At 44.6% G+C, this 14,749-nt stretch overlaps 1 long non-coding RNA gene and 2 pseudogenes across 1 annotated transcript; 2 read left to right on the forward strand and 1 right to left on the reverse strand.

The window, feature by feature from the left end:
* Positions 1-150: 150 nt before the first annotated feature.
* LOC128628242 (uncharacterized) lies at positions 151-10,415 on the forward strand. Its single transcript, XR_008392566.1, has 3 exons — positions 151-300; positions 6,894-6,939; positions 8,644-10,415. It is a non-coding gene; the product is annotated as an uncharacterized LOC128628242 (long non-coding RNA).
* Positions 10,416-10,564: 149 nt separating this feature from the next.
* Positions 10,565-10,735, reverse strand: LOC119048129 (40S ribosomal protein S29-like; annotated as a pseudogene).
* A 1,875-nt stretch (positions 10,736-12,610) lies between these two features.
* On the forward strand, positions 12,611-14,154 carry LOC119048101 (60S ribosomal protein L31-like; annotated as a pseudogene).
* Positions 14,155-14,749: the final 595 nt, after the last annotated feature.

A 14,749-nucleotide genomic window follows, 5' to 3' on the forward strand; every position in this document is an offset into this window, starting at 1 on the left:
CCCTCCGGTTGGTCCGCGTCCCGCAAGGGGCGGGGCCACCGCCGCCGAGACCCGGACCCGGGGTCGCCGGCCTCGGCGAGCCGGGGGTGCGGGCCGGGTCACGTGGCCAGGCGGGGCGGCCGGGGGAGGCCATTTTGGGGGCCACGCGACGCCGCCCCACCTCGGGCCGCGGCCCCGGGCGCCGCCTTGCCAGAGCATCCTCGGGGCTCAGCTGGAAAAGCGCTCTCGGCCTCCGGTGCTCTCAACCGGAATCTCTGACCAAACCCCGTTCTGCCCTTCACCTTCCTCCGCGAAAACCAGGTTATTCCCCCGGCGCCTTCGCGGCGGAGCGCCCCCTGGCCCGCGGTCAGAGCCGCCTCCGCCCCAGCGCGGCCCCCCGCCCCCCGGCCCGAGGCCAGCGCTCGGGTCCAGGGCTCTCCTCCCGGTCCCCGGGCTCCACGAAGCACTCGCCAGCCTTGTTCCTTTTCAGTGTAGTGTTTTATCAGCCTCCTGATTTACATTAATCTCGGAAATCCCAGGCGCCGTTCGGGTTTTGCCCTACAGTGGTCCGCCCGGAGCAAGGATCTCTTGTTCGCTGTTTCATCCCGAACGTCTACTGCAAGGAAAAGTCACGAATTAGATGCTTAATAAGTATCTGTCGAATGAACTGGCACGGGGGGGGGGGTGGACTTTACATTGAAGCGGGATGTAAATTTACATCAGATAGGAGTGATCCTCACTCTGAAGGGAAGGGGACTCACTCCGATTTTAAGTCCCACTTTTTAAAAAGCGGGGAAACTGATCTCAGTCCTCAGGAGAGTAGTCGGGGGGCTCAGCAAACCGGAGGCGCTGCTGCCCCACCAGCTGTGGTTAAACAGTGTGGCTCTGAGTTGGCTTCCTATGTGGTAACCGCTGACGTGAAAAAAAGCTTGGTTTAGCTTACATCTCTGGGCTCTGGATATTCTCCTCGCTTTTTTTATTCAACAAATATTTACTGTGTAGTATTTAGGGTTGAATTGGAATCTTAAATGCAGCTGCCAGTCCGGTTTATTCACGGGAGCTGCTTCCTTCCCCTCCCCCATCCTTCGGAGGCTAGGTGTGAGTCCTGGCGGGTAAAGTCCACCTACAGCTCCTCACCCAGGATGCAAAGTCCCTGCATTCCAAAGGAAGCTTTATGTGAGGTTAGAGCAATCAAACCGGCCCAAGCCCTGGGAAGGAGCGACAAAAACGGCGTGGGGGTGGGGCTCCGAAGACGAAGTGTACCTCTGCGAAGGCTCTTATCTCCTGACGAGGGTGGGGGGTGGGGAGAGTGTTTTTCTGAAATGTGAGATTGTTGAGTTGAAACCGATACTACAAACGTGGAAACGCCCAATCTCTCCTGGGTAACAGCTTAATAAGTAGGATATTGAGCGTATTTGTAGTAAATAAAAAGTATGGATAGTAAAGGAAACACCCTACCCCAGCACTCTGAACCCAGACTGCAAGGAAAAAAGGTGACTTAGCCCTCTGAATCACCAAGTCATCTGTTCCTCCAGGGAGTGCTCGGTCTCAGGAGGGCGCCACCAGGCACCCGCTGGTAAAGGCGCACCACGGTCCTTTCCCAGAGTTTGTAATGCTTTTTTAAAAGAGATGTTACAATTGGGCAAAAATGGACAGTTTATAAATACAGCAAAGGTAGGAAATTGGAGGAAATACAATATTCAGAAAGAACAAGATAACATTGATATTCAAGAGGGTAACTTTTGTGAAATAGTGTAAAGAAAAGTATTCTAGGTAAATTGGAGGTTTCATCGAAGTGAATTTGGAGCCCAATTCCTATTTTACAATGCTCTCCTCACTTCTATCCTGAGTGCTCCAAGATTATCCCCAGGACCACTAATAATCCTACTCAATTTATTATCTCAAAAATCACCTGTTAATCTGTGGCCAGTTCCTAAACGGAGCATCAAGGAAGGCTACAAAAAAATTAAAGATAAATGATGGGAAAGAGGTGATGCCACTGGCTAAGATCGAAAGGGCAGGAGACAGAAGGGGTTTGGGGAGGATCTAGAAAATGAAGAATATAAAAAATTAACTTTGAAGCTTGCCATTTTGGAAAAGGAGATAGGGTACACACACAGTCTAGGAAACAACTGGAAATGAAGCTTAAAAGAGACGAGGGATAGAGACAGAACTGAGAATCATCCTCATAAATGTGGAAGTTTTCAAAAAGGAGCAAAGAACAAACCTTGAGAAATATGGAACAGATTGAAGTAAAAAAAAAAGTGATGAAGTATTCTGAGAGAGAGGTAAAAAAGTCCATGCAAGAGAAGTGGTCCAGCAGAAAAAGATCCTGAAACTGGCATTTGGAAGTTCCGGAGGACCTTGCCGATGTCAGTTTCAGCAGAGGGGCAGTTACTCTGCTCAGGCTGCAGCAACGGGAGAGTATCAAGAAAAGAAAAAAAGAAAGCGTCCTTTGACTTAAAGACAGGGGAAGTTGTATATTTGTTTTGTTTTTAGAAAGGAGAGTCTTAGTTATATTTTGAGAATAAGCCAGAAAGTGAGCAAGAGTCAAAAAATAAAAGGGAGAGAGAGAGAACAGTAGAGCCTGGACCAGCAGGAAAAGGTAAATCTGTGTTCTAGAACTTAAATTGGAAGACCAGGCTGGAAGGAGTGATGACTTGAGGACGTTGAATCAGATAACATTGCTAGACCTGCAAGGACAAAAGTGATTCCTAGGGCAGGAGACTTTGTAAACAACTTTTGGAACTGGGGAATCACCGGCAAGAAGGATGTAAGTGCCCAATGAAAGGCAAAAATGAAATGCTGCCAGAAAGTCTCCCTTTCAGCTGGAACAGGGTAACACTAATAACCCTACTCAATTTGTTGAAAGCAAAAGAGAAATGAAGTCAAGAAAACATGCAAAGTTTCTTGGAACAGGAAAGTGTAATGTCTGTGGTGGGACCAGAAGCAGCACTTACAGGCTGAGCAAAGGGACAGAGGAATAATGGAAATAAGTCTGGAAAGGTAGAATCTGGGATAGATTAACAAGGCCTTGAATGTCAGGATAAGAAATGTGGGCTTGATTGGTAGGTAATGGAGAGCCATTGAAGGTTTTTGAGCAAGAAGGTGGCAGTACTTGTAAAGCTTAATCTAGGTTAATATAAACACAATGACAAGGTGTTGGCAAAGGGAGGGAAATGAAAGGTACCATCCGCTCTGATGTCCTTAGCATATCACTCATCATTGCTTTCTCAAGCGTTGTTTATAGACACTTTACCCTTCAACAGCAATAATATGTAATTATACTATCAATTGAGGCTTTTCTTTGTTGACTAAAATTTCTACTATGGATGTTGTTAGGGAAGATAATAAGAAATATTCACTTTATATTCTCATTTGATATACTTTGTATACTCACTTGATCCTGGGTTCAGAATCTCCAAGAGTCGCCAAAGGATATTTTACTCTATTTGACCCACATCCTCCACTCTTTCCTGAGTCTGACTAGGGAGGTAGAGTCACAGAGATTCCTTGAGTGCAAACCACTGATGTAGAACACTGAGTTGGCAGTTAAGAGACATATATTCTAATTTTATTTTGGGGAAAGCTGTAATTTTAACCAAGTTTCCTAAAATCTGTGGGATTCAGGGTTTTTTTTTCTGAGAAATTAAGTTGTTTCCAGGTTTCATAATTATATTTTTTCCTTTGGGCTTCTGGCTTGGGGGCAGGGGCAGTCTTGTCCTGTCTTCCAGCTCCTCCTTTAATCATCAGCTGGGAACATGAGTTAAGTGTAACCAAATCTGGTACACAACTGGGTGACTGCGACAAAGAATTCCAGGCAACATTTTTAGCCTCATCAGTCACTTTCTGACAAGGAAAGGACTCATCCCCAAGCTCCTCAAGTCTCCACATAGCCTCTAACTCCTTTACCATCTCAGCTGCCCCACCTCTAATGCTCTGAGGAACTAAATTCGAGTATGTTCAAAGTCTGCAGTATACATTCAGAATGAGAGTATCCTTTAAAAGAAAAAGAAAAAAAAAGAGCAAGAAGGCTACATATTTCCAATTCCAATGGAAACTAAAAGGAACAGATTCTTTTCACGTACTTTTTTCCCCATGAGTTGTTAAAACGCCACACTGAGGAGAGAGCCAGCTTTCCTCCACACACCCAAACAACAGCTGATTCCACCTCGCCTCTTATTTTCCTTTCCTCATCAGTGAAGGAGGCAGAAGCTTGGCAGCTTAAGCTTATACACATATTCCCAAAGCCCCACGTTCTCTCTTTCACAGGCCACTGTGACAAAGTGTTTCGGCCGACTCCCACTATCTGATTTCCTCAGCTTCTTTATCTGAATTTGTTTTTCAAAGTAATATCTCAAATATAGAAGCAAGTTGATATATGGACATAGCACTGGACTCAAAGACAAAATACCTGATATGGCAACCATGGAGATGTGCAGCTCAGATCTCCTTTAAGAAAAGAACCTGCCATTCAACTGCCAAAGTGCAGTTAGTGATCAGTCTCCAGCTATATCACTCTGGGATCCATTACAGTGTCAGAGCATAGACCTCACTCTACCTGAGTGGCTGGCCCCTAGCCTGCGATTAGGCACAGGATGGGTTTTAGGGCCGGGCCATTTCTGCCCTCTGTTGGACTCCTCCACAGAATGCTCTTCGCTCTGGAGCTTTCCATTGGGTTGACTGCAAATTGGAAGGATGGGTATCATGGCTTGAGGTTCTCCTTGTCCAATTTGGCTACTTGCATCCTTTCCTTTCACAGGTATCAAATCTGCATCACTATCTGAAGGCTTTCTCTACCCAGTCCTCCTTCTTTCCCCTCTAACTTTCACAGGCACTACCACCCAATGAACTGCCTGCACTCCTAATTTCTTGTCAGTATCTGCTTCCCAGACCACCTGAATGGACTCAGGAGTGGTCTGAAAAAGCAGGCAGTAAGATAGGGTTTGAAATATGCATTACTCACTACCTGGCTTGTAATAAGAACCTCTCCTGTGTAAGAATGTGGGCTGTAGATAGTCTCTGGGACAAACTGGGAACCCACTTGCTAAAACTTTCACTGATGGTGAAGTGGGACAATGTTCCTATGCTGCAGTAATTCACGCATATTAGGTAGGCAGAGGGGGAGCAGTGAATATAGGGACAGTGGAATTGGTTGGCTGTTACTAAGTTGCCTTGAGCCCTGCCAAGAGATAATGAAAAAATGAGAGCAGTTACCAAACAGTAAGAATTAACTGTGAAGGCCAGAGAGCCTCTTTGATGGGTTACAAAGAGGCCTTTATTGGGTAAAAGGCAGAAAACTGTACTTGACCAACAATTAAAATAAAATAAAAAAAGAGAGGCCTTTATCTATAGCAGTGGGACAACAAAAACAGCTGGAGATCAAACTCAGGATTTAAGAGAGTTCCAGGAGACAGATCTGTAACCAAGGTCAAGGCTTCAGATGGAATGGAGATCTAGGTGGAGCCCCCAAAGATTTTGGCCCCTACATCAGGCCCATCCCTGCCTATTAAGAGCTAGCACTTCCTCCATGTGGAAAGACACTGCAGGGGTCTCTTTCCCCTCGGAATCTGCCTCTGCTTCCTCTCCTGACTGCCAGGATCTTAGTTAGGGTTAAGTTACAACATAGTTCAGAGAAAATATGCTGGTCCTGATGAGGGACCCAAAGTACCTGCAAGAACTAACCAACATGTACTGGTAAGAGTTGGGGAGTGCCTGTTGGATTGGATTTTGATGGTGCTTAATCAAGAGGCTGAAATACAAGGCTGAATAAGGGAGAGTTTATTGAGTGGGGCTCACTCTCTTGGAATAGGATTTAACTTCCTGGTAAGGTCCTGCCCCAATGGCTTCTAGAAACATGGAGAAAATGATAACCTTTGCTGAGTGAAGTTCAACTGCCTGAATTGCCCCAGCAATTGCAGGAAGGATTAAATGGCTCAGTGAGCCTTGGCTGGTGTAGCTCATTGGATTGAGTGTGGGCTGTAAACCCAGGGGTCACCAGTTCGATTCCCAGCTGAAGCACCTGCCTAAGTTGCGGGCCAGGTCCCCAGTGGGGGACACATGAGAGGCAACCACACAATGATGTTTCTCTCCCTTCCCCTCTCAAAAAAAATAAAGTCTTTTTTAAAAAATGGCTCAGTGACATGGGCAAGCTAAAGTCAATCATAAGAGGCCAGAAGCTCTACCAAAGGATGTGCTACAGGTGTAGGGACCTCACTTGTCAAGGCCATCAAGAATGGGCTGCTGAGAGGAGTGCCAACCTCACTGAGCAGCTTTTTCCTGCAAGCCAGAGATGACAAGAGGAGATGCTACTGTGGTTTAGCTCTTTTATAGCAACAGGGAAAATGGGAGCCCAGAGCAATAAAGGCCAAGTGGCAGCACTTAACTGCCAGAAGCCTGGGGGTGACAATTATAATAACTGGCAAGGTCAGAGGGGCAGCTCTGGGACCTTGCCACAAAGAATTGTGTAGATGGTTAATACAACATGGAATCCCTCGAGGCAAAATAGATGTGTAGTCAAAACAAGTGTATTGCTACAACAATAGACATGAATAAACCAAACAACAAAGAACAGGGTATCGCTGAACACGTGATTGAAAGCACAGATATATGAGTGGGAACCTAGTAAAAAATCATGATCTCTTGTCATGAGTCAGTGCCTCAACCTAAGTCAGTTTTTATACCCAAACTTCATTGGTTAAAGAGGTGGCCAGGCCCTGACTGGTGTGGCTCAGTTGGTGGGGCAGCGTCCTGCAAAGCAAAAGGTCCCCGGTTTGATTCTTGGTCAGTGTACGTGGCTAGGTTACCTATGAGAGGCAACCAATAGCTCTTTCTCTCTTGCATTGATGCTTCTCTCCCACACTGATGTTTCTCTCCTTCTGTCTTTCCCTCCCTCCCCCACTCTCTAAAAACAGATTTTAAAAAAGAGGTGGCCAGGTGTCCAAAACAGGCAATACCACGGTAAGTATACACTGTAATGATTCTCCAGTTCTTCCAGATAGGGATTTGTAATTATTTACTCAGGTAACCATAAATAAAGAAGAGGAGAACACACAGGTATTGATTTAGTTTAGTTTAGTTTGTTTGTTTTTTTATTTTGGTAATCAAATGACCTTTTTTCTTAAAGATTTTATTTATTTTTAGAGGGAGGGGAAGGGAGGGAGAAAGAGAGGGAGAGAAACATCAATGTGTGGGTGCTTCTAGTGTGCCCCCAACTAGGGACCTGGCCTGCAACCCAGGCATGTGCCCTGACTGGGAAATGAACCGGGGACCCTTTGGTTCGCAGGCCAGTACTCAACCCACTGAACCACACCGGCCAGGATCAAATGATCTTTCATGAAATATTTTCCTTTGTAGTTCTCAATTAGCTGGGCATTCTACCGTACCACTGTTTTTATTTTTATTTTATTTTACTTTATTTTCTTACTCTTACCCAAGGACATGTTCATTGATTTTACAGAGAAGGGAAGAGTGGGAGAGAGAGAGAGAGAGAGAGAAATGCTGATGTGAGAGAGAAACAGTGATCAGTTGCCTTTTGAGGTACCCCAACTGGGGACCAAACCTGCAACCCAGGCATGTGCCCTGACCAGGAATCAAAACTGTGACCTTCCAGTTTAAGGGATAATGCCCCAACCAACTGAGCCACATCAGCCAGGGCTGCACGACTCCTGATGTCTTCTATTATGTCATGAGAGTGGTGGTCATCAACATTGCAGCCCACAGACTGAGCAGCTCCCAGGATCTCTTTAATGGTTCCAGAGAGTTCTCTAGCTAAAGATTGGTGCCACATCTGTTGGGCAATTTTGACAATCTAATCAAAAGTGATAACTCCACTGTGCTTAATGGTTCTCGTTTGTTGTTGTTTTTTTTCTTCTTCCTGTTTTGTGGCTGTTCTTTGAGGGCTTTGACGATCAGGGCAGAGGCAGAAGGCACTACCTCAGTCGGGGCCTGTCTGTTCCGAATGGTCAGTTTCACTGACTCTTTCAATCGCCGTTTGCTTTGGCCATGTCATCACCAAGCTTTTTTGTTGAGAGGCCCAGGGGGCCCATCTTGGGCATTAGGGCAGACATGGCACCAACTGCAACTCAGATATATGGTGTTGATCTTACTGGGGTTGAAGTTTGGCCTCATGGTGGAGGCAGCTTGTGTCTAATAAACTGGGATCGGATGACTGAAGAAAGCTGCACCTATGCCACCTTTGAGCCAAAAGCCGGAAGAACACCCAGGCATTTTGAGGGCTGCTGGACACAGGATCAGAGTTGACAGTGATACATGCAGACTCAAAGCATCATCACACCCCTGTGGGAGTGGGAGCTTATGTGTACAAGTAATAAATAGAGTGTTAGTCGAAGTCCAGTTTATGGTGGGTCCACCTCCTCTAGTCAAAAGCAGTCTGGTCTGTTTGGACATCCTGCAGAACATCCCTTTGATCCATTACATTGATGACATCATGCTGATCAGTCAGGATGAGCAAGAGTAGTTAGCATATAAGAAGCCTTAGTAAGACACACATGCTCCAGAGTGTGGAAGATAAATCCCTACAGATAAAGTTTCAGGGGCCTGCCACATCAGTAAAGTGTTTAGGAGTCCACTGTTTAAGAGATGTGCTAAGATGTCCCTTCCAAAATAAAAGACAAATTGCTGCATCTTCTGTCCCTACCACAGAGAAGGAATCACAGTACCAGGGAGACCTCTTCCGGATGTGAAGGCAACACTTTCCTCACTAGGGGCACTGCTCTGGCCAATACAGTAAGTGACAACAAACTGCCAGCTCTGAGTGTGGCCTTGAGTGGGAAAGGAGTGGCACCACTGTTTTAGCTCATGCTGCTGTAATTAAATACCATTGACTGGGTACATTTTAAACAACAAACATTTATTTCTCACAGTGCGCGAGAGGCTGGGAACATCAGGATCATGGTGCCTGCAAAGCTGGTGTTTGGTGAGGGCTTCCTGGTTTGTAGATGGCTGTCTTTTCTGTGTCCTCACAAGGTGGGGAGAGGGAGGGATCTCTCTTGAGCCTCTTTTACAAGGACACTAATCCCATTCATGAGGACTCCACCTTCATGACCTAATCACCTCCTAAAGGCCCCACCTCTTACATCATCACCTTGGGCATTAGGATGTCAACACAGGAATTCTGGAGGGACAAACGCTCAGACCATAGCACCAACATACCATCATTCTCAACAAACTACTGGGGGACTCTGTGCTTCCTGTTCTTGCAGCTCTGAGCTCTGCAGGGTTAGAACTTCACTGCCCAAAGGGGCATACTCTTTCCATAGGGTCACATTAAATGACATGCCAGGACTGCCAACTGGACACTCTGGACTCTTCTATACAGGGAACAGCAGGCAAGAAAAGAAATGACCATGTTGTTGGGGGTAGTTTGCCTTAGAGAAGAAACAGGATTGCTGTTACAGTGTTACACAGTTGGAGCAGGGAGGAATTTGTGATTCGCCTGGGTACCTCTTGGTACTCCATTGTCTGGTTGTGACCAAAAATGGACAAGTGCAGCAACTCTGTCCCGAGAAAGGGCCTCAGACCCACGAGGACTTAGGGTTTGGGCCACACCCCCAGGTATGCCACTGAGAGAAGTACAAGTGATGGTTTGATGGTGAGGTGGATTTAGAGCAGAGGAAGGAAAAACGAGTACCAGTTGCCGCCCTGGGACCAACTGCAGCAATGGGTGCTCTGCTTTTTTCCAATAACTTCCTTCATCCAAGTTTCTCCTCAGAAACAGAGGTACCTGGAACCCTTACCAAGTAGGTAAGAAGTGAATCCACACATAACCCAAGGGAAGATTGCAGCAGCCATGGAGGTTCCCCATTTGGATTCCCTTAATAAAGTGCTTTCTGTTCAGCTGCCAAGAGTGCAGTGATCTTCCAGCTTCCAGCTACAGCACCTTTGGGATTCACTATTATGTTCAAGTTGAGATCACGCTCTCCCCAGACAGCCCCCAGCCAATGACTGAGCATGATTTGGGCACTAGAACTGGCCATTTCTGCTCAATATGATTACCCCTAATTTGCAATCTTTGGCTGAGACGTTGTTAGAGCTGATCGTGACTTGAGGCTCTCGTTGTTCAATCCTGCTCCCTCTCTTCTCACAGGCGTTAACCCCAATACACTTCTTAATTTTCTCTCAGTATCTGTTTTTCTGAAGGACCCAAGCTGATGCACCCAGGCAATAAAATAATGTTAAACAGAAAAACAAAAACTACATATAATTATACATAAAAATATACATACACTACAATTACAAAGATATTTTAAATGTGAGTTTATATAGATGAGACCTGAAAGAAGACATAGAAGAATAAAACTGGTTTATCCATTAGTGTAAAAGGATTGTGAACCAATTTTTTTTTTCAGCATGAATACTTTTATATAATCGGGAAAATAAACCATAAACTTTGAAGATGAATCCACTGAGAATAGTAAATTTTAAAAAGGAGATTTCTATAATCATGTGACTATAGCATTTATATTAAAACACTTGAAGTTTTTTTTTTTAATTTATGTACAAAGAGCTAGCACTGTTTCTGTGGTAAGTCAGATTCTTGAATGACACATTCAAGGAAGTTCACTTAGTCCAACTTAATGAAGTTTATATCCTTTGTGTACTGACAGAAACCTTCGTGGCACAGACTGAGGTTGTATTTCCAGATCAGACCATGTGGGTCTGAGCAGATGTGACAAGAATGAGAACCCTGGCTGCATTTTCTTAAATGGCTTCAGTAGAGCTGCTGGTGACCCATGTTACTCTCTTGGATGTAAGAGGCAAAAAGTGAATTCAAATTTTAAAAAATATTTTATTTATTTATTTTTAGAGAGGGGAAAGGGAAGAAGAAAGAGAGGGAAAGAACCATGCATGTGCAAGAGAAACATCTTGCACATGGGGGGGTTGCCTCTTGCACACTCCCGACCAGGAAAAGTGGCCCACGATCCAGGCACATGCCCCCAGGCATGTGCCCAGACCAATTGGGAATAGAATTGGTGACATTTAGGTTCATGAATGATGCCCAACCCACTGAGCCAAACCAGTCAATTTTTTAAAATCTATCCTTTACAGTTGACATAGTGTTGTTTATATATTACACAAAAAATAAAATAATATCGGTTCTGAAACTACTTTCTGCCTCTAAAAAGCTGAGCTACTTTGGGCAACTGAGTTTTAGTTTCCTTGTCTACGAAATTTTAATAACTGAAAATAAAATGAGATTAGGAATATGAACACATTTCATTATTGTATAACAATATAAAGTTGTAAAACATTATTTTTATTCTCAGCTTGGATCTGAGATATAAGCAAGTTGGTCAAGCAACAAATGTCTGTTGAGTATCTGCTATGTGCCATGTACCATTGGTATTATTGGGTTGGCCAAAAAGCCCGTTTAGTTTTTTCTGTAAAATAGAGAACACGTTCTTCATTTTTTTAAAAATGTATTTAATTATTGTTCAAGTACAGTTTTCTGTTTTTTACTCCCATCCCAGCTCACCCCCGCTTGTTTTTCATTTTTGCCAATACTTTCGTTGATTTGGATATTTTGAGTATGCCAGCTATCTCCTGCTATTGCCTTTTCATGGGTAGAGGCCAGAGGTGCTGCTAAACATCTTCCAATGCATAAGACAGCCCCACAGCAAAGAATTATTTGGCCAAAATGTCAAAAGTACCAAGAAACTTCACAAACCACTTTGACACATTTGATCAGTCACAACACCTTCCTCATAAACTGCACAAACCATTTTTTGTATTTCAGTTGGATTTTTACCTTTCTTGAAATAATAAAGCATAATATGCTGAAAATGGTGTGTATCTTCTTCCATCTTAAAGATTTAAATGGCTGCACAAAAATTCAACCAATTTTGAAAAATTTTAAAAATATGCTTGCGGATATGATAGCTGTCACAATACAATCCAACAACATTGTTTCAAATGATGTTAAAGACATCTAAGCACTACTAGAGCCGCCATATGGAAAAAACTAAATGAACTTTTTAGCCAGTCCAATAGTTTTCTATGGCTACTATAACAAATTACTATATATTTGGTGGCTTAAAACAACACAAATTTATTATCTTACAGTTCTGGAGGTCAGAAATCCTAAAATTAATTTGTCATTGGGACTATGTTTTTTCTAAAGTTTCTAGGACAAAATCTATTTCTTGGCCTTTTCCAGCCTCTAGAAGCTGTCTATATTCCTTGGCTCATGGCCCCTCCTCCATCCTTAAAGGCAGAAGCATAGCATCTTCAAACTTCTCCCACTTTCTTTTTCTTAACTATTTATTTATTTATTTTTTAGAGAGAGGGGAAGAGAGGGAGAGAAACATCAATGTATGGTTGCCTCTCGTGTACCCCTCACTGGGGAGCTGGCCTGCAACCCAGGCATGTGTCCTGACTGGGAATCGAACCAGCAACCCTTTGGTTAGCAGGCTGGTGCTCCATCCACTGAGCCACACCAGCCAGGGCTCTCTCCCACTTTCTGCCCACTGCTTCTGTTGTCACATCTTCTCCACTCTGGTCCTACTACCTCTCTCTTTTGAGGACCCTTGTGATCACACTAGGCCCACCCTTACAATCTAGTGTACTCTCCCCATTTTACAATCCGTAAGTCACATCTGCCAAAAGCCTCATGAGGTAACATACCCAGAAGTTCCTAAGATTAGGAGGTAGCCATCTTTGGGAAACCATTAATCTGCATTATTGTGGTGATACAGTGGTGAACAGAGGAGGTAAGATCCTACACCCAAGAAGAGTCTATTCTGATGCAGGAGGGGCAGAAAATAAACAGGTAAATTAACTGATAGGATGTTGATAAGTGTCTTGAAGATAATTTTTAAAAGGCATCACAATGGTATAAGGTATGAAGAGTGGTCAGCAAAGTCACTCTCAGGAGGCTTTTGAGCCAAGCCTGAAGGCAATTACTGGCACCCTTGGCTCTGTTTCCCTAGAGTCCTATGGAGATTTTTGGAAAATCTGTGGCCTTTTAGTTCAGGAAGTAGCTGGCTGTTACCCTCCCCACTTATGAGTGAGCTCTATTAAGCAGACCAGTTCCAATTCACACAGTAAATATTAATTTGTTACCACCATCCTAGGGATTTTAGTCTCTGTGTTTCTAAATTTCAAGTCAAGGTCAAGAATCAACCTTGTGCACAATACCTCAAGCTCTTTCTTTCCAACTTGGGCCTAGCATAACGAATCCCTCATAGAAGGGTGGTAAGAAGAAGAAAGGCTGTTCTGCCATCAACAAGGTGACTAGAGAGTATACCATCAACATTCACAAATGAATTCATGGAGTGGGTTTCAGGAAGTGTACCCTTGGGTACTCAGACAGATCCAGACATATGCCATGAAGGAGATGGGAACCCCGGATGTGCACACTGACACGAGGCTCGACAAAGCTGTTTGGGCCAAAGGAATAAGTGATGTTCCATACCATACCCAAGCGTGGTTGCCCAGAAAATGTAATGAGGATGAAGATTCACCAAACAAGCTCTATATATTGGTCACCTACACACCTGTCACCACTTTAAAAAATCTTATAGACAGTTAATGTGGGTGAGAACTAACTGCTGATGGTAAAATAAAGTTATAAAATTGCCAAAATGAAAAAGGGAAAGAAAGAACGGACCTTGTTGCTTCAGGATTAAGAACAGCCCTAGACTTCCACCAAGATGGAGGCATAGGTGGATAAGCCGTGCCTTCTCACACAACCAAGTTTAGAGACAACTAAATATTAGCAACAGAAAACACAGCCAGAACACGGAAAATTGAACTTTTCGGAAGTCTGATAACAACAAATTCTTCAGCCTGACCGGTAAGAGGGGCGAAACCAGCAGCTGGTGGAGCGGGGTTGCACAGGAGGACTCGGTCAGACGGACTCAGGCGCGCAGAATCCAGGTGCAGGGTTGGACCTAGTGAGCGACCCAGCGAGCGACCAAGCGAGCAACCGCAGGGAAACAGCGAGGGAGCAGGGCTGTGGGTTGACTGTGGTCACGTATTGGTGCGTGGATAGACAAGCGAGGGAGTGGGCGATTGGACCAGAACCCAGCCGGTCCCCGCGACAAGCGGCAGGGAGGGCGCCGCCATTTCCCTGCTCTGACCCCACCTCCACATACAGTGTCATAACCCAGCGATTCTGAGTGGCCCGGCCCAGGGGAACCACCTAAGACGCTGCTCCTCACCCAGCTGTGAGAAACAGCAGAGGGGGTCGCCATTTCCCCGCTCTGACCATGCCCCCACATACAGCGTCACAACCCAGCGACCTGGTAGTCCAAGGCTCCGCTCCTCACACTTAAAGGGTGCAAACAGGCCAAAAATGGCTCAAGAAGATCTCAAAGCCCCAGAGCCTTTAAGCGATGAAGAAATAGCAAAACTCTCAGACGCACAGTTTAAAACACTGGTGATCAGGATCCTCACAGAACTGGTTGATTATAGCCACAAATTAGACAAATATATGAAGGCGAAACTAATTGAAATGAATGGAATTGCACAGGAAACCAATAGCGATGAAAAGGAAACTGGGACTCAGATCAATGGAGTGGACCAGAAGAAAGCAAATTATGGCCAAACAGAAAAGAGTGAAGAAGCAAGAATTCAAAGAAATGAGGAGAGTCTTAGGAACCTCCAGGACATCTTTAAACGCTCTAACATCCAAATTATAGGGGTACCAGAAGGGGGAAAGGAACAGCCACCAGTGGAAAACTTATTTGAACAAGTAATAAAGGAGAATTTCCCCAATCTAGCAAAGGAAATAGACTTCCAGGAAATC

This window comes from Artibeus jamaicensis, unplaced genomic scaffold, assembly GCF_021234435.1.
Source record: "Artibeus jamaicensis isolate MK-2021 breed Jamaican fruit bat unplaced genomic scaffold, CSHL_Jam_final contig_1715, whole genome shotgun sequence".
Taxonomy (NCBI): Eukaryota; Metazoa; Chordata; class Mammalia; order Chiroptera; family Phyllostomidae; genus Artibeus; species Artibeus jamaicensis.